Below are 19,290 nucleotides of genomic sequence, written 5' to 3'. Positions count from 1 at the left end.
AAAGGAAAAGGTTATTTAACAACTTGGAAACTTTACTGTCAAATCACAGCCTGCTCAGCTGAGTGGGGGAAATCCTTATCCATCAAACTTGGATCATGGTGTTTCATTCCTTGGAGTGACTAAAAAGTTTTTGCAGCGGGAGAATTCGGTGCAGCCCCAGGGATTTTGGTTCTTGCTGGGGCTGTGGTGGTGCCTTGTGTCCCCTGGCAGGGTGGGAATCCTGCTGGAACTGCTGGGCCCAGCCAGGGAGCAGAAACATCCCCATCTAAAACGAGCAGAGCTTGCACCTCTAGCATTTTATTTGGACTTTTTGTATATCAGAACATTTTGGAATGTTTCCGAACATTCCAAATGTTTCCAAACATTTTGCTGGAAAGCAAGGAAGGTGCTGCAGGTGGGGGTGTGGCAGCACTAAGTGAAAAATGTGCTGTGGAGCCAGCTTGAAATGGGTGTTGCACTGTCAGGTGACGCTGAACAAAAAAACACAGGTTGTTTAGAAATGGGTGCAGATAAAAGATCAACATTTTGAAATGATTTTAAGGTTTTTAGGTGTTTTAAGGAGTTCTACCTGTACAGTATAAAATCATGTACCTATATAATAAAACAGTATACATAATTTTTAGGTGTTTTAAGGATAGCATAAAATCATGTACCTATATGATAAAACAGTATACCTAATTTTTAGGTATTTTAAGGAGGAATACCTGTAGAGTATAAAATAATGTACCTATATGATAAAACAGTATACCTAATTTTTAGGTATTTTAAGGAGGAATACCTGTAGAGTATAAAATCATGTACCTATATGATAAAAGAGCGTACCTAATTTTTAGGTGTTTTAAGGAGGAATACCTGTACAGTATAAAATCAGGTGCCTATATAATAAAACACCTATATAATTTTTAGGTGTTTTAAGGAGTTCACCCCATTCACTGGACCAGCCTGGCATTTGAGCCTATGGGCCCATACATACCAATAAATCCTACTGCAATAATTGATATTTTTCTTTCTGAGCAATAACCCCCCCTCAATGCAGTGCCTTGTGAACAAAACAGAAGTATCCAGACTTCTCTAAACCTTTTTGAGACTTGTGATTTAATTTAGAGATTTGGGTGAAAGTTCAGGCTGTGATTCCTTTCTCTCTCCTCTATCCTACCCCAATTTGGTGCCTTTGCAGCCTTTAGCCAGTAATATGAAAGGTGTAGGATTTTTAAAGTTGATGCAATCTTTTTTTTGGTGGTTGTGTTTAATCCCTTTTTTAGCCTAACAAACCAAAATGCTGCACTGTTGGTAACAGTGCACCAAATTTAATCGTGCTGAAACCAAAAGTGAGGACAGCTCATCTCTTAAACACCAACTGAACCATTGTCCCAAACCTTGATTTATGGACACTCCCACCCTCAGAAGTGAAGAATCTTTTGCTATTCCTAAGTGGTTTTATCATCTCCAAAATGAATTTCAGCAGCATGGCAGGGAGATGGAGATGGTGCCTTTCTGGAGAGTTGTGGAGGCAAAATGCAGATGCTTCAACCAGGACAGATTATTTTTGGCTCTTGTCCAGTTTCCTGGGAAATGGACAGAAAGAAGCTTAATTTCTTCTAGTCCCCTGCAGCTGTGCTTGGGCTTTAATAAGCATAGAAGGTGATTTAAGAAAAAAAAAAAAAAAAAAAAAAAAAAGGCAGGAAGTTTAGCTCCTTATTGAGCTGTCTGTGTTCTTTGGAGCAGAAATTGGGATTTGCTGCTGTGTGGAGGAGCAGCACTTCCCAGACGGAAGCTCAGCATCAGGGATGGTGCCCAAAATGTTCAGTAGCCCTGCAAAACTCAGTGAATGGACCAAAAAGATCACAGGTTAACTTCCATTCAAATAAACACGAGGTCATTTAATTCAGAATATGCAGGGGTGGAATGATCCAAGTTGCATCCATGCAAGACTGAACTTCAAACTGGGATTGTTGTCTAAGAACAAACAGGATCCTTGTACAGGAGCATTTGAGGAAACTACTGGGAAAAGTGTTTAAATGAAGTACAAGCAAGTTCTGGTTTTTGTAGTGAAACAGAGGAGAACACAGAGACACAGGAGATCAGGAGGTTCAGAGAGAATGGGGATGGTGTGAGTAAAATAAATTCTTATATTCATCCCAGCAGGGATATTTTGTCTGATGTCTCTTACCTGGTGGCTCTGGGCACTGGGGGGGTGTGAGGTGAACACAGTGGACCTGGCCAGGCTCTCACAGCCTCCCCTAATCCCATCTCCAGCTTTTATTGTCACTGATGTCCTAAAGTCAGGCAAATATCAACCTGAATAACATCTTTTGTGAGAGAGGGGCATTGAAGGCAAAAATCCCCTGAGAGGGAGAAATGAAATGTTGCTGGGTGATAACAAATGACTCTAAGGGAGGAGCTGTGGGGTCAGGGGGAATAAAAATCAGGGAATAAAAACCAGGGAACACCTGGAGCATTTCCCTGGGTAAGGGGGGATACCCAGCCTTGTGAGGCTGGGCAGACCATGGATCAGGCCACAGGGATATGTGAGGCTCCCACTGCATCCCCACCCCCTGCACTGGTGTGGATTTTAAATCCAGGCCAACGTTCTCAGTGTAAATTCTCATCCCGCCTGTGGTTTGTTACAAGGGTTTGTAGTTGCTGCTGGAAATTTCAGATTTAGGGATTTGAGCCAAAGGCACTCCTTTCCCTGTCTTCTCCTGTTTTCCAAAGTCACCTCATTTTGTAAAGGGTGTGTGTGTGTGTGTGTGTGTGTGTGTGTGTGAAATAAATCAGTGTAAATTTACTGCTCACTATAAATTGTAATTGGCAAGAGTCGGGATATAGCAAATCCAGAGTGGGAATGATAAAATACTGATACTGTATCCTTTAATTTATTACCTGTATTATCCACACTCTGTGTTTTCCACTCGGTTCTCTCTCCATCACGAGTTGTGTTTTCACTAGACTGGCATTTTCCTCCTCTGATGAATTAACTGTCAATTGAAGTTAGTGAGATAAATCAAAACAAATGGACACACTGCTCCATATTGACTTTCTCACTGCCTGATTCCCAGACCCACTTTCTGAGCACGGGGCTGTTGTTATGCTCACTTGCTTCTAAACAAATGTACAAGAAAAGGAGGAACTGGGGGAATTTTGCATTTAATAGCCAGTAATTACATTTTCCCATGTCTTTGTTTTATCTGGGATCTTGTCAATGATGAGATCCAAGCCATTTACCAAGGAAGAAGCCAATTGGCATGGTGGGAGAGAGGGAAATGTTAAATGGATTTCAGGAAGCAAACATGGAAGTTCAGGTCTTCTAAAATGTGGTCTTAATCAAGGAAAGAGTTTTTGGGTTTTAGGGAAAGAGGGAGACACTTTTTATCAGCAGGGGTGATGTGCAGGCCCTCGCTGTTAGAGAGACAAGGCTCCAGTCTGAATCCAGAGAGATTTATTAACATTTGCTGTGGGAATTCCAGGTGTAAAATGCTGTTGGGTAGGAACTCCATGATGTTGAAGCCTTGGCTTTATCCCAAAATGGCAGAACAATTTCTGGCTGGTTTGTTTGATTTGTACAAATGTGATCAGGCACCCAAATTATTTGGCTCATCTCTGTTCCTGATCAGATAAAACTAAAGGTTGATATCTATAAATATATATTTATAGATAAAGTAATCAGTGGAATAGGTATGTAACATGTATCAAGGCTTCTGTCCTGCAGACATGGCAAAACTCTCAGAGTGAGGAGCCCTGCAGGCCCACAGGCCTTCCCTCTGCAGCCACCCAAGTTAGAACTGTGTGACACAAAATTCAGCTGGTTATCTGTAAAGAAGGACAACCCAAATCCATGCCCGTGTCTCCAGCAGTGCCACCTGTGTGTGGATCAAACCCCAGGCACATCTCTGGCTGAGCTGGCTCCCGAAATGGCAGAACAATTTCTGGCTGGTTTGTTCTATTTGTACAAATGTGATCAGGCACCCAAATTATTTGGCTCATCTCTGCTCCTAATCCAGCAAAATGAAAGTTTTATATCAATAAATATGTATTTATAGATAAGGTCATCAGTGGAATAGGTCAAAGCTTCTCTCTTGCAGACATGGCAAAACTCTTCCAGTGAGGAGTCCTCCAGGGCTACAGGCCTTCCCTCTGCAGCCACCCAAGTTAGAAGTGTGTGACACAAAATTCAGCTGGTTATCTGTAAAGAAGGACAACCCAAATCCATGCCCATGTCTCCAGCAGTGCCATCTGTGTGTGGATCAAACCCCAGGCACACCTCTGGCTGAGCTGGCTCCCGAAATGGCAGAACAATTTCTGGCTGGTTTGTTCTATTTGTACAAATGTGATCAGGCACCCAAATTATTTGGCTCATCTCTGCTCCTAATCCAGCAAAATGAAAGTTTTATATCAATAAATATGTATTTATAGATAAGGTCATCAGTGGAATAGGTCAAAGCTTCTCTCTTGCAGACATGGCAAAACTCTTCCAGTGAGGAGTCCTCCAGGGCTACAGGCCTTCCCTCTGCAGCCACCCAAGTTAGAAGTGTGTGACACAAAATTCAGCTGGTTATCTGTAAAGAAGGACAACCCAAATCCATGCCCGTGTCTCCAGCAGTGCCATCTGTGTGTGGATCAAACCCCAGGCACACCTCTGGCTGAGCTGGCTCCTCTGCCAGGGTTCAGTGCCCAGAACAAGCACACGCCTGTCACAGAGCAAGTGTGGAAATTCTTTTGTTATTTGTTTACTTCTACCTTAAACATCTGCTCCTTAACACTCAGCTTTGAAAAGCGCTGGAGATCAAGCAGGGTTTTCTTTCAAGGCTCTCACCCCCATCCTGGGTCGTGTCTTCCTGAGTAAACTTCAGCAAATAAATTTAACACCTTCTCACCTGGAAGGGATCTCCTGCACTTTAATTCAAGAAGTAAAAGGTTAAAAAAAAAAAAAAAAGTCTGTGCAGAGGAATGGATGGTGGAAAGGGGTAAAGCCTCTCAGCAGTAGGTTAATTGGAGAGTGGAATACCAGTGTAGATGGGAGCACATAGTTTCCTTGGACAATGTGCTAAAGAACTGGGAGCTGGGAAGGACCAGCTGGGATTGTTAGTGAATTAGCTGAAGTCAGAAACTGCTGAATGGAGCAAAGAAGTAAAGGGGAAATGAAGGTTAGGGTATAATTCAGTCTAAATTAGGTGGGCCATTCACAATGCATAAAAGGGCTCTGAGCTTCCTTTCTTGGGGAAAATGGGGAGGAAAGCTCACTTTTATTTGGATGCGTGTTGAGTGGTTGATTTTAAGAATGTGCATACCTAGAGCCTACTTTTTGGGAGTGCATTATCCCACATGAGTTTGGAGGAAGCATTGAAAATGCCATGAGCCTGAAAGACAACAGATTTAGCAAGAAAGCCTCGGGACCGTTGTGCTGCAGGAGAATTTCATTTAATCTCTGATGGGCCGAAACAAATCTTCTTCATTCCTTCTACCTCTGCTTGTTACTCACAGTGAACACTGTACCTGATCACCTCCCAGGTGCTTGGAATCCGCCCTGCCTCTGGCCCTCCTCTCTGTGTAATTTGTGATTTATTCCAGCACTCCTGTGCTTTTAATCATGGCTGAGTTTTGTTTCTAAGTGGTTCTCCCATGGAAAGGGATGTGGCAGGCAGCACATGGTCTTGGAGAATGTGTTTGTTCTACACAAACCCAGGAAAAAAAGAGGGAATTGCATTAATTTAATACACAAATTATTGAATTTAAATGCCTCCATGGAGCAGAAGGCCTTGAGCCTTCCAGTGGTGTCTGGGTTGTGTTGAGCTCTAATTTGGAAGAGTTTTGCTGCTTCTCTTTGGGTGTTGTCTCTGTAGGCCTTCAAATCCATTTGCCCCAAATTTGCTTATCATCCCTCAGAGGTGCATCATCCATCTGATGACAAAAAAAATCACTTTTTTTTTTTTTTATGTTTTAGGTATTTCAGAACTTACAGCCTTTCTTTGGTTTGAGGGTTGTCTGTGAGTGCAAAGTGATTTTAACTTGGACTCAAGTGATGTGGTTGTGGCTGAACAGAGCCTGCCAAAGGTCTGTGCCCTTCATCTCCCCTGAGAGAAAATCCAAATTTTCTGGTTTAGAACCCTATGGGGTGCTCTGTGTTTTCTAAACAAACTTTCAGAGCTGTTGTGCTGTATCACCAATAAGATAAAGCCCATCTGACTCTGGTTTTCTCAGACATAAAATGCTTAATAAGGAATAGAGAACACTGATTTTATCAGACCATAATTCCAGAAGCGCTGGGGCTGGAGGTGGAACTTTTTCCCCTTCGTGCTGTACCTTCCAGAGCCTGGACTCACTTCTGTGTTCACTCCAAAGGCTTATGTCAAGCCCAGTCAATTTAAATGAGATTCAGAACTGGAGCAGCAATAAGTGTTCAATCAAAGTATTTGATAAATCACTTAAACAATCTCACAGATTGCAAATTCTGTAAATGCAAGTTCTGCACTTATTCAAAACTAGTGAATGTGACAGGGCTAAGAGACAGCAAAGTCAAAACAGCAGGAAGAAAAACTCAGATTCTTTGATGAGATTAAAATACCAGCAATTGCAGCGGCAGGCAGGTAGGGCTGTGCTGCTCGTGGAGCCCCTGCTCCAGCTTTTCCAAGGAGAATATACAGATGGGATAAAGAAGAGAAGGCTGATTTGATGATTGCAGCATAATTTTGCCTTTACTTCAGGGTATGTGTATTTTCCTTAACGTCTTGAATGGCATAATTTAGCTGGTCAGGAAAGTTTTCTCTCTTATTAAACGGAATGACAAGTGACTGTAAAAGTAGGAGAAGGGAAATCTCAACAAAGCCCAGATTGCTCTGAATGCTCAACAATTTTTCTTCGGTTACTCAGACAGGGGCATGAGCTTCCTCAGGTGGAATTTATTCTGGTGAGTGTCTCTACAGAAAAGCTGAAAACAAAGTGTTGAAACAAGCTCTTGAAGTTGGCTTTTCTCTGGCTTGTCATCCACTGCAGCCACGAGGATTAAATACCAAACAGGTATTTAATGATTATTTTTTTGCTATGATTTTTATTGTGTCAAAGAAAGATGAAAGAAATTAAAGCTTTTTTTTTTTTTTTTTTTTTTTTTTTCTGAGTAGCTCCCAAAATAAAACCTTCTGTTTTGTCTATTGAATTTTTCCTGGTTATTAATGGACAAATTTTAGGAGATTTTGCTGGGAGAGGAATAACTTATTGTCAGCACCAACATGAAGCAGGATTTGAAATAAGTTTTCATTGATGAAAGAGGGAAAATGGGATCATTTTCGGCTGCAGCCAGTGTTGAAGCTCAGCATTTTAGTTTTCAAAAACCATAGCTGGTTTTGTGTGAGCAGTTCAATGTTCCCTCATCATCTTTGTCCTTGTTCACAATATCAGGGGGGTTTTAATGAGGATCCAGGTGCCAAATTTTGTATATTGTATGTTTTTCTTGCTCCCACCATTCCTGTATTCCCAATCCTTAGAAATCGGGGGGGGGGGGGTTGATCACTTTTAGCTGAAATTACAGTAGAATCCTGCAATTTGTGCTGGTCTCCTCTCAGGCATTTTTTCAAAGGACAGGAGCAAGGGACTGATCCCTTTGTTTCCTTTTCTCCACCTGTTTTACTGCAAATGGGAAATGGCTTTAATTTGGGCTGAAAACAAGAATTCTGACAGCTCAAACATCTATTTTCAGGCAGCACAAGGCCTTGTTCAGGGAAGTTTTCAAGGACTTTGGGAATGTTGAAGGAAAATTATGTAGGAATCCCAGCGTATAGGAGTTTAATGGGTAACGTGTTGTCCAGCTGTGAACTTGGACAGATTCTCATTAGCCTGACTTAAATCCATAAATATCTGCAGAAATAGACACACAGACTTAAACTTCCAACCCAAAAAGCCTAAATGGTTCCTAGAGGCCTTTGCATCCCTTCTGTGTGATTTCCTGTTCTCAGGGAATGCTTCAGGCAGTGCTCTAAGTTAAGCAAGTTTTAAAAGCTACTCAAATACAAATTATTTTTTATAAACTAGGAAAGATTTGTGCCCTTTCAATAGCTACTTAAAAAAAATTACTGAAGCTGCACTAAAATCCACTTTACACATGGATATAATTGTCAAGAAACTTTTCCTTTTCACTTGAAACTAACCCTTTAACTTGAAACTAATTTTCTGCCCTCAGAAAAAGGTAATTTTAAAGCTTTGCTAGCAGCCCTTCCTTCTCCCATAAAATATTTATGTTCAACACACTGAGCACATATTAATTAACGGGAATGAGCAATTACGAGGATTCATCTAAAACTACACGGTGCGTACGAGGCAGAGTTATTTTAAAAACTTGATTTCCTTGCTGGCAGTGCCTTTATTTTGTGCTGTGGCCATGGCTGTGCTGGGCTCTGGAGGGGCTGAGCTCTGGGGGTGTGTGTGAGCGTGTGTGTGCGTGCGGCTGTTGTTCCTTTCTTCTCCAAATGCTTCACCACAGTAGGCGAAATGGATGAAACACAGAAAAAGAGAGACAATAAATAGTTTCCTAACCTGGCTTGGATAATGGAGAAAGTTCGTTAGATTTATTAATCCTCATTTTCCTTTGGACTGTCAGGCTTGGAGTGACAGTAAAAAAGCTTGTGACGACTTTGGCTAATTTGCACTCCATTCACTTTCTCATGAAAACCCATCAGGATGACTGAAGAACTGCTCTGCAATTGACCTTATTCAATGGCAGAGTGATATACTGGGAAACAGGCCAGTTTTTACAATGCCCAAAAGAGCAAATTGGACGGAATCTTTGTTCCTCTCTTTTTTCCCCTTTCCTTTTTATGCCAGTCTTGCTCTAGTTAAGCTCTCTCATTTGTTCCAGCAGTAGCTCTAGGGCTCAGGTCACCCTCTGGGGCTGCCATTGCAGGTGATCACTGGGCCGCTTGTCTTGGATGCAAAGAGGAGGGAGAAAGGGGAAGGCTGGAAGAGTCTGCTCAGAGAAAAAGTCTGAGACCTTGTTCTCAGCCAGATGTTGGGGGACAGGGTGTTGCTTTTGCCTCCGCACCCAGAAATCCCAACCAAGTTGCGTGAACCTAAGCCAGGAGAAGGGTTTTTGTGGTGCTGTTTGGGTGAGGAATTAAAGCTGGTGGTGCTCAGGACAGAGGGGAGACAGGGAGCAGATTCTGTGCTCATCAGTGAGACTTTTCTGTGTTCCTTTTATATTCACACACAGCAGAGCCAGGATCTTTCACTCTGGGAAAATGAGACAGGGTTGGAGCGGCCAGAGGCTGGTGGGGAGAGATCCCGCACAGGGGGTAGGGACAACTGTCCCCTCAAACCAACATTTAATGTTTTATGCAAAAGAGACCAGCCCTGAATGAGGGTCTGAGTGGGATTAGCACATGAACAGTCCATGGGCTGGCAGATATCAAATTTATCTGGGGCACTGCAGAGAGGCAAAACAATTTGAATTTGAGTCTGAGAATGGGCTGGTTTGGGTGAATTCTCTCTCTCTCCTTCTGGTTGAAATTTCTGAAAATGCAGCTTCATTGCCAGGTTTCATCAAAAGTGGGGTTTGTAAAGATTTCTGACCAGGAGGATTATAGTGATGCTTTTAATAGCAATAATTCCAACCTGTACCCTAGGTCCTGTCTTTACTGGGGTCCCAAACTTGCTGTAATTCCCTGCCAGAGCAGCTGTGGTGGTTCCCCTGCTCCTGACACCTCACACAGGGCACTGTGAAGCTTTCAGGTGGCTTTTGAGCACTTTGGGGACCTGTCTGAGCCAGCAGCTTTGATCTTTCCATGCAGAGGGCAGGTCCTGCCAGCCAGACCTAAGAATTCCTGGTTCAGGGCTATTCAGGTGCACCTTGAAGGACCAGAAGCAGCAAACCCACTGTGCCCCCATGCTGGAAAGAGAAATGTGGCTCACCTTGTGTGTCCTGAGCTTAACCCCTGCAGTGCCCAGCTCAGCAAACCAGCAGCAGGGAAGACCCACAGTCAGTCCTGGAGCAGGGTGAGAAAGACCCAGAAGGGTTTGAAGGGACCTTAAAACTCATCTCATTCCACCCCTGCCATGGGTAGGGACAGCTTCCACTGTCCCAGGTTACTCCAAACCCCATCCAACCTGGCTTTGGACACTTCCAGGGATGGGCCAGCCATCACTTCCCTGTTCCAGTGCCTCACCACCCTCACAGGGAAGATTTTCTTCCTCATCTCTAATCCAAACTCACTCTCTGTCAGTTTGAAGCCATCCTCCCTTGTCTTGTCACTAGATGTTTTTGTAAAAAGTTTCTCTCCATCTTTTTCTGGATTACTCCAGGAACTGGATCCTAAAGGATGGCACTCACTTGTTATTGTTCTTCTTTCTGAATTTTTCTATTTTACAGCAAACTTTTTTTCAGTTTAATACAAGTAAAGAGAACCTGTTGGCTTTGTTAAACCCAAACCACCCAGCAAGGAACACGTTGTTCTTCTCCAACTTCACCAACTGATTAGGCTCATTTTGGGCCTCAGCTTCTGAAGGGGCAAGGTGGTTTTTTAAAAAAGTCAATTAAGAACCACACCAAACTTTCAACTTTCCTGAAACAGCTCTGGTTTATCAGTGTGCAAACTGTTTTCTGACCAGCATCACTTCTTCTGACTTATTCACATGAGAAAATAAGAGCCATCCAACTGAAAAACAGGATTTAGAAGACTTTTCTCTCTCCAAAGTGCTACCAATCCATCCCTCCCCTGCATCCACAAGGTCTGGATCTCAGGGTTGTTTCAGCACAGGGTTTCAAGTTTCTGCAGGAAAGTTGTAACCTCTGTGTTTTCATGTTTTGGAGTTAAACCAACGGAGTGGAGACCCAGGAATGAGGGGAAGAAGAGAGGAAGGTGTTTCAAACAGCATTTTTGGGGCAAAATGAGAAAGGGTTACGTTGACACAGCCGGTCTTGCTGTGCAGGATAACCCTGGAGAGGTGGGAGATGCCCCCTGAAATGCCCCTGTCACTGTGAGGGGATGCTCTCCTGCCATGGAAGTGTCTCTTCCCCTTTCCAGATCTCTGGTCCTGCGTGGGGTGACTTCCGCCACTCGCTGTGCAGCCACTGCCATCCTTCTGGTCCTCTCTGTCATCTCCTTGCCCTCCTCCTTCTGGTGCCCTCAGGTCCTCCAATTTCCCCTTCTCTCTCTATCAAATTCTGCCCATGTCCGCACCCTCATTAATCAATGTCAAGTCACAGAGTGTACAACAAGGGCTGTATTCTTCCACTGCCCCCTCAGCCCTCATACATCCCATTGTTCCTTCCAAAAAACTGATTCAGATGGCAAGAAAACAGCCGATGCAGCACATAAAAGAGATGAGACAGAAATGAAAAGAATCAAGGAGGGGAAAAAGAAAAAAAAAAGAGGAGGCATTTTTTTCCCCTGAAACACTCGAATAAATACTCGGCAATGATAATTTAAATTATTCATACATTTATGAAAACATCCATTGAAAAGTGAAGTGTATGATGCTCTTTGTCTACTTTACTTGTCTCTTGTTTGTGATTAACCTTTACTGTAACTTGGGCTGGCAGTGCCACGATCACAAAGACCAGACTTTTCCTTCCATGGGAAAAAATGTTTCATCGGGTCCAAATGAAAAATTAAGTGGAGGTATTTAGTGCTGATGTGGCAATTTGGTGCAAAGCATTCAAGATGCAGAATTATCCATGTCTATAGCCCAAACACTGCCTAGTAAAAAAAAAGTACAAACGAGACAAAGCCAGCTTTTAGCAGCGCGTTCCCTCGCAGGGGAGTTTGACATAAATTCTGCTTCCAGTCCCATGACATCCCTCAGGAGCTGGAGAGCTCAACATCACGGAGAGTAAAGGGTTTGCTGCCACAATTAAGGAGAATCTGGGTGTGTAAGAGCATGGACAAACACAGCCAGAAAAAACGGAAATGAAAAAAGCAGCTCAGTTATTTTAATTACGGCTCCCAAACTATGGAAGAGTTCCTAGACCAGCATTAATAATGTCATCGGGAAATGGGAGATATTTGGGATCTGACAGCCTGTGAAAGTCCAGAGGAAATTTATTTTGCCTCTAAGATAGATTTTTTTTTTTGCTCATACTTTGTGGTTATTGCTTTACTTAAAAAAAAATCATTCTGTGGCAAGATCAGTAGTGTAATATTAAATGCCAATAGTGATAAACAATCTGAAATCAGAGAAATAATAATTTGAGATGTTTTGGAAACTCAGCTCCATGGAGGTTGTATTTTTGGTGTATCCCTGCCATTCTTCCAGGGGTTTTTTTTTGTTCTTTTTTTTTGTTTTTGTTTTTTTTTGTGGGTTTTTTTTTTGGTTTTTTTTTTTGTTGTTTTTTTTGTTTTTCTTTTTTTTGCAGAGACCTAGAGAAACAGTCAAAGCAAAGCTTCTCCTCTAACATTTGTGTCGTGCTTGTAATTCATCAAATTTCTATCCAGCTTCCAAACCGGAGCGGTCTGGAGAATGTCAGATAATTTATAGATAATCACCCAAACATTTTTATTCTCAAGTGAACATATTTAGCCCTGCAAATATGCATTTATGCCTTTCCATAACTGGTTGATTACGTGGGAGGGGGAGCCATTGTCTGGCAGTCAAAGCCAAGGGATTTTCGGCAAAGCTCTCCTTGCTCTTCTGTTGACTCTGCAGTTGACTCTGTGTGTGACCTTGGACGTGTCACTTATCCTCTGAATGCTTCACTTCCTTCTGTAAATGGCTATAACAGTTTTGAGCACATGCAGGAAAGTGTGTCTGGAACTTAGGAAAGCATTTGGAGATTTCACTCCTAAGAGGTGCTGGTGGGTCCTGGCAGCTGAGACAAATAGGGCTCTTCACTTCTTTATTAAACATCTTTATGCCTCATTTTAGGGGTTTGATACATTTTCTCTCATGTCTTTTTCAGTCACCTTCCACTTTTGGAATTTGTTTGCTAATTTTTTAATAATTTTTCTACCTGGCATTTGTGTCCAAGGGGACTCTAAAATTTTCCATGGCATCTATCTTGTCTAGGATTTACTGGGCGTGATTTTAATGCAGCCTCTGGATTTGTCCTTTGGTGAGGTGAAGTATTTGCCCTTGTTTCAGTAGAAAACATTTTTAGTAAATCCACTAATGGATAAATCTACTAAGAGAGGCTGTCAGCCATAGGATAGAGTATTTATATAGAAAGTGTGGTGGAAAACTGTGTATTAAAAGAAGGAAGGAGCTGGAGCAAAAGTCCTAAATCAAACTGCTGGCAATACACTGTCTTGGTGTGTATTTTTGCTAGGCTGTGATTCCTTCTTCTTGGAAATTATCCAGGATTTCCTGGCTCAGTGATCTGGGATACATTTCAATATACTGGATATATGGAGCAGTGGGCAGACTTCAAACAGGTCTGGGTTTTTTTGGTTTTTTTTTTTGGTTGTTTTTTTTTTTTTTTTTTGAGGTATGGAGAGACATCCAAAATAGTGAAAATAGTGGCTCCCTTTCTCAGCTGATCTGCATAAATCCTCCTTCGCTGCTTCCAAGTCTTTCTGGAGTTCCTGAGAGAGCAGGAGGCACCAGATCCCTCCTTCCCTCCCATTCACACAAAAACCAGATTGGCTTTGGGATCAGCCAGCCAGGGACAGAGCCCAGACAGGAATTTTTGCACCTTTGCTCTGCTCACTCCTTCGTTGAATGAACGAAGCCATGGCCATGCAGAAATACAGTGACATCTCTTGGGAGCTGTGGAGGACTCATTCCTGCATGCCCACACCCCAAAACCACACCCAAGCTTCTCAATTTGAGGTTTGGGATGGCGATGGCAAATTTGGGCTGGGTTCTTCCCAGTACAAAGTCATCCTGAGATTTGATTGTCCCCTGCACTGCTCTTTGCTGGGCTTTCTAGAATGGGGGTATGTAAAATAGATCTATTTTATTATAGATATATATAATAATTTAAAAAAATATAACTTTGGGAATGGCTGCTCTGTCCCTCCATGCTGCCTCAGCCCTGGCCATGCCCCCTCCTGCAGCTCCCAGTACACTTTGCCCATGGTGAATTGGGTTGGGTTCTCCCTGTGGTGAATTGGGTTGGGTTTTTCCCAGCCCAAAGCCATCCTGGGATTTGATTGTCCATGCCCAGGTAACTCCTGCACTGCTCGTAGCTGGGCTTTCTAGACTGAGGGAATTTAAAATAGCTCTATTTTAATGTATATATAAATAATAATTTAAAAATAGATATCTTTGGGAATGGCTGCTCTATCACTCATTCCCTCCATGGCTGTCCCAGCCCTGGCCATGCCCTCTCCTGCAGCTCCCAGCACACTTTGCCCAAGGTGAATTGGGTTGGGTTCTTCCCAGCACAAAGCCACCCTGGGATTTGATTGTCCATGCCCAGCTAACCCCTGGGTGTGAATTTGGGTTGGGTTTTTCCCAGCACAAAGCCATCCTGGATTTTGAATGTCCATGCCCAGGTAACCCCTGCACCATTCTTTGCTGGGGTTTTCTAGACTGGGGGAATTTAAAATAGATCTATTTTAATATATATATAATAATAATTAATATATATATAGCTTTGGGAATGGCTGCTCTGTCCCTCCGTGCTGTCCCAGCCCCGGCCGTGCCCCCTGCCACAGCCCCCAGCACACTTTGCCCATAGAAGGTTTGGAGATGTCTCGTTGTGCTGCTCTCCCGCCTCCCACCCTCCCAGCCACCAAGCCTGGGCTCTGGGAAGGTGGCCAAATGCCACTGAGGACACTGGAGCAATAAATCATCCTCCTTCCAACATCTGCAGGCCCCAAAGGCGAGCCCCTGGCCGATGATGATCTCGCCTCCCACCCCCTGCTTTTTATCCTGTCCCTCGCTGACAAAACACCTATTGTCACAGCCTGAGTGAAGAAGAGTCCTTTTTCCCTCACAAAGGCCCTCTGAAGCCAAGTTGTGAGCTGCCAGAGAAGATGCCGAGGGCTCGGCAGGGAGTCTATATCTCACTCTTTTGCTCTGTAGTTCATACTTTCTCTCTCTCACAGGGGTCACCCAAAGCCTTTCACTCCGGCTTCATATTCACATAAAGACATCAAGAAAAAGAAAAACCACACCAGAAAGAATTATTAGGCATGGCTGTCAAATGCTTTATGGGGGGGTGGGGGGTGCAGGGGGGAAAGAACAGTAACTCTTTATGTGCTGGCATTGTTACAGGAGCTAATGTACCACTGGAGTGCCGTGCAGGAAGGCATTACATGCCTCAGGAATTGCAGGGGCATTAGGCTAAAATATTGGATTTCAGCAAAAGGGCGTTTGTTTTCACTTCTAGTTTCTTATCTGGGTTTTCTAGATTCCAGGAGGCTCTTTCCTGATCCTACTCTCTTGAAGAACTTTCGGGGTTTTTGCACATGAAGAATATTTCCTGGCTGTTATTTGCATGCCAAGTGAACTGCGGGGATTTTAGGATCCAACAGATCAAGCTGCTGCCAGTCCTTTTTTTTTTTTTTTTTTAATTACTTTTGCATGTGAAAGTTAAAAAATCACCTCACTGTCACCACCAAACCCTGCTCAAAGTATTGATATTTCCTGACGGAGTGTGCAGAGCTGAATTAGCACAAAGCTGAAGGGACAGAAGGTCAGACACTCCCTGCCTGAGCCCAGCACATCCCCAAAACACGGATTCACAATTACAGAATTGCCCGTTCCTGGCAGATTAAAAGCTGGAAAGCCTTCCTGAGTCTGCTGCCCATCTCTCTGCACCACTCTCCGAGGGAACTTTGGGAGCTGTGAGCTGAAGGCTCAGCAAACAAATCGCCTGCCCGAGGTTCATCCAGATGCCACATCCCCGTGTAGGGTTTTAACCCTTTGCAGTTGTGTCCCCTTTCTCTGCTTGCTGAGAAGTGGGTGAGCAGTGCTGGGCATGGCTTTAAGAAGATCCTGCTGCCTCAGAGAGGAAGATAGATTAAAAACTTCATTTAATCCTTTGGAAGGCTGAGACTGTAAAGTTAACAGTCAAGTAAGCTATTAAAATTTACAGTGCAAGGCATCAAAACAGAAGGAAAGTGCACATGGATAAAGTTTAAAGCATCCTTATAAAAAGCCGGAAACCTAACACTGCATTCCTACAAATTATTCCCTTAGCAAACATTTTTATTTCCAATTAGTAAAAGAAAAATTGCTAATTTGCTGCAGTTGGACAGGCCTGACGTCTCAATCTGCAAAGTGTCAGTGCTGTGAAAGGAAACGTTTCACACTGTGCTGGAGAGAGAGAGCAGCTCTAAAGAGGGTCAGGGCATCGGGCCCAGAAAGCAGATTGACTGGCCATAGTGCTAAATTACTCACACAAGACAGACATTGTCTGCAGTGCCAGCCCCGCAGTACTCACTTTCTCATTCTTTCCCTTTTTTAGTTGGTGCTTGTGGAGGAGGTGAGGGGGTGGCAGGGATGGCAGGAGGGGGCACGGAAGAGGAAGGGGAGGAGGGCAGAGCTCAGGGGGGGCCTGGGCTCATCTTCGGCTTCCCCTGGAGCACACAGAGCCCTGAGAGCTGCACGGGGGGTGAAACACCCCTGAGATCCCTCTGAGATCATCTGGGGAACCCACTGACACCCCCACCACCACTCAGGTGTGAGCTGGGCTCAGAGGAGCTTCTGCTGGGGATACAGGCTCAGGCTGAGGATGAATCAGAATTCCAGAACCGTTTGGGTTGGAAGGGTCCTTAAAAAAACATTCAGTTCTACCCCTGCCATGGCAGGGACACATCCCACCATCCCAGGGTGCTCCAAGCCCTGTCCAACCTGGCCTTGGACACTTCCAGGGATTCAGGGGCAGCCACAGCTGCTCTGGGAATTCCATCCCAGCCCCTCATCACCCTCACAGGGAAGAATTCCCTCCTAACACCCCACCTGACCCTACTCTCTGCCAGTTTGAAGCCTTTCTCCCTGCCCTGGCACTCCAGGCCGTGTAAATAATCCCTCTCCATCCTTCCTGGGCACATCCTGAAGGCAGCCCAGTGTCACCCCCAGGAGCAGCAGTGGCACCCTGTGCATGGCTGCTGTGACAGGCACAGGTTGGTGTGACGCCTCTGAGCACCTAAAAGGTGCAACCCTGAGGTCTGGAGGGTGACAATTGTCTGGAAAGGAAAAAGGAAAGGTTTTCAGCAAAGGAAGAAGCTGTGGTTTTCAGCACTGTTGTTGCTCCCTGTTTGTGACATCTGGGTTATGTTTATTTCATGGCCTCATCAAGAGCCCTTGAAGCCAAGCACTGTTTGGAGTGGATTGAAATACCTTGACCAGGATGTCTGGATTAACAGGCAGGCTGGTATTTGAATTTAAGTAACAATTATAATTGTTTTATTAATCAGGTATTAAAAAAAAAAACCCAAACCAACAAGATAAGGATCAAGCTCACAAATAATTGCTGCTTTCTCAATTACAACCTTCTTATCTGCCTGTGACAAAATTTCTGACACTTTTAGTTCCTCTTGCTCCTGTTGTGTGTCTGTTGTGGAGTGATGAGCTGGGGGTGGAGCAGGGATATTGAAGGTGGGAAGTGAAAGCTTTGGACTCTGATTCCTTGGCATGGGCAGCGTGTGGCAACACTCGGGTGAGGAACAGGGATGAGCTCTGTTGGTTTCTTAATGATCCACTTGCAAATAACATTGAATTTCTGCTGGTTCTTCTTGTATTTCATTGTGCTTGGGACTTCTTTTTCCTTTCCCCAGGGAATCAGCATCAGGCAAGCACTTCCTTGTGCTGCAAATCCCACAGAATTCCACATGCTTTGTTGGAGGAGCCCAGTGCTGCTGGTTTTGCTGGGAGGAAGCACCTTGGCACAACCACCCCCACATCCCCCTCCCAGCCAGACAGGTCCTGGGTTTCTTTCTGTTGATAATCCCACCAGGACCTTTGTTTCCTGATAAAACTGGATTCCACTGGAGAAACCCAAACACATTAGAGGCTCCATTACATCCTCTTCATCCTTCTTAAAACCTGCCCTGAGCTTCCTGAGCGTTAAACAGAGCAGATGCCTGCTGGGCTCCTGCGTGGCACAGCCACGGCCACTGCTGATAGCTGAGCAGCTGCCCTGATAACACAGTGACATTTCCAACGTGGCCCTATTAAAAAGGGGAAAAGGGAGCTTGTCTGGAGTCAGATAAGCCCGAGGTACGAGTGGGATGGTTTGTTTTTGTCAAGAGTGAAGATGCTGTTCTGAGGAATCAATGCTCCTGGCTTCTTCATTCGTGTGAAAAACTCAGCAGGCAGGGATTCATGCTATGGAAACGGTGCTGCTTAGTGTATGTGAAGGAAAGGAGAGAGACGAAATCAGTTTATTTTGGGTTCCAGGTCTGAATGTTACAGGATGGAAAGCCAAATATGTGTTTCCTTTTTGAGACGGGCCTGTCACGGTGCTACTGCCAGGGCAGGGAGCTCCAGCCCGCCAGTGATTCCAGGAGTGAGTTTCCTTTGAAGAGACACATTTGAGTCTCGAGTACAGGAAGAAAAGGAAGGGAGAGAGTGATTCAAACTTTGGGGATGATTTAGGAAGTTTTTGTTGGGGCTGGGTGGGATGATCTGTGAGCCATCGTGCTTGAATGAGTAAGTGACCACAGCTGCCTCCAGTTCAATTTCCCTTTTATTTGCCTGTTCCAGGGCAGAACTTTGCCCTGTGCATTTTGAAAAAGAGTTTTATGCAGAAACTTGGATGGGAAGCAGCAAAAAATATTTTTCTCTTTTTTTTTTTTATTTTTTATTTTTAATTTTTGATCATTGTGCTGCTGTCCAAGGAAGGAGGAGCGAGGAGCGGGCTGAGCTCAGGACTTTGGTGGAGAGAGTTTGTGCTGAAGGGAGGGCGACTCGTGGCTCAGGAGTTGTTCAGGATGTAGGAATTTCCTTATTTCTCAAGCCACTGAAATCAAACCCAAGTTGCCTTGAGTCACTTGGCCATTTTTTGTTTCATGGTCAGGCTCCAGGCGGGAGCTGAGGGCAATGTGGGGATGCAGACAGGGACACAGCTCATGGCAGGATTCTGAACACCGAGTTCCTCCTGCATCCCTGAGCTTCTCCTGGGCATCTGTGGGGCTGGAAGCTGGCCAGGCACTTTACATAAGCAAACACCTCCACCTGGAGCTGCTGCTGCCTCCACAACGGGCACATTCTGGCAGGCAGCCCCCGACGCCTTGACCTCCACCACAGAGGGTCACTTGGAATTTGTTTCCTGCATCTGGGATGTGGGCTAGGGAGGGAAGTCAGTGCCTTCCATCCTAAGGGGTTTTCTGCTTTTTTTTTTTTTTTTTTTTTTTTTTTTTTTTTTTTTTGTGATTTTTGGTGATTTTTTTTCCCTCCAGGCCTTTAGTGTCATCCTTC

At 44.2% G+C, this 19,290-nt stretch overlaps 1 protein-coding gene and 1 long non-coding RNA gene across 5 annotated transcripts in view; one reads left to right on the top strand and one right to left on the bottom strand.

Annotated features, from left to right (window-relative positions):
- PRDM16 (PR/SET domain 16) overlaps positions 1-19,290 on the top strand; it is a 298,478-nt gene that overhangs the window by 122,249 nt on the left and 156,939 nt on the right. The gene's annotated exons all lie outside the window — the stretch shown is intronic.
- On the bottom strand, positions 1,364-5,208 carry LOC137461851 (uncharacterized). Its single transcript, XR_010993509.1, has 3 exons — positions 4,738-5,208; positions 2,884-2,978; positions 1,364-1,565 (listed from the first exon to the last, which is right to left on the bottom strand). It is a non-coding gene; the product is annotated as an uncharacterized lncRNA (long non-coding RNA).

The sequence above is a fragment of the Anomalospiza imberbis genome, chromosome 23 (genome assembly GCF_031753505.1).
Source record: "Anomalospiza imberbis isolate Cuckoo-Finch-1a 21T00152 chromosome 23, ASM3175350v1, whole genome shotgun sequence".
NCBI lineage: Eukaryota > Metazoa > Chordata > Aves > Passeriformes > Viduidae > Anomalospiza > Anomalospiza imberbis.
The sequence above is the reverse complement of the archived record's forward strand: the minus strand, read 5'-3'. Positions and strand labels throughout refer to the sequence as shown.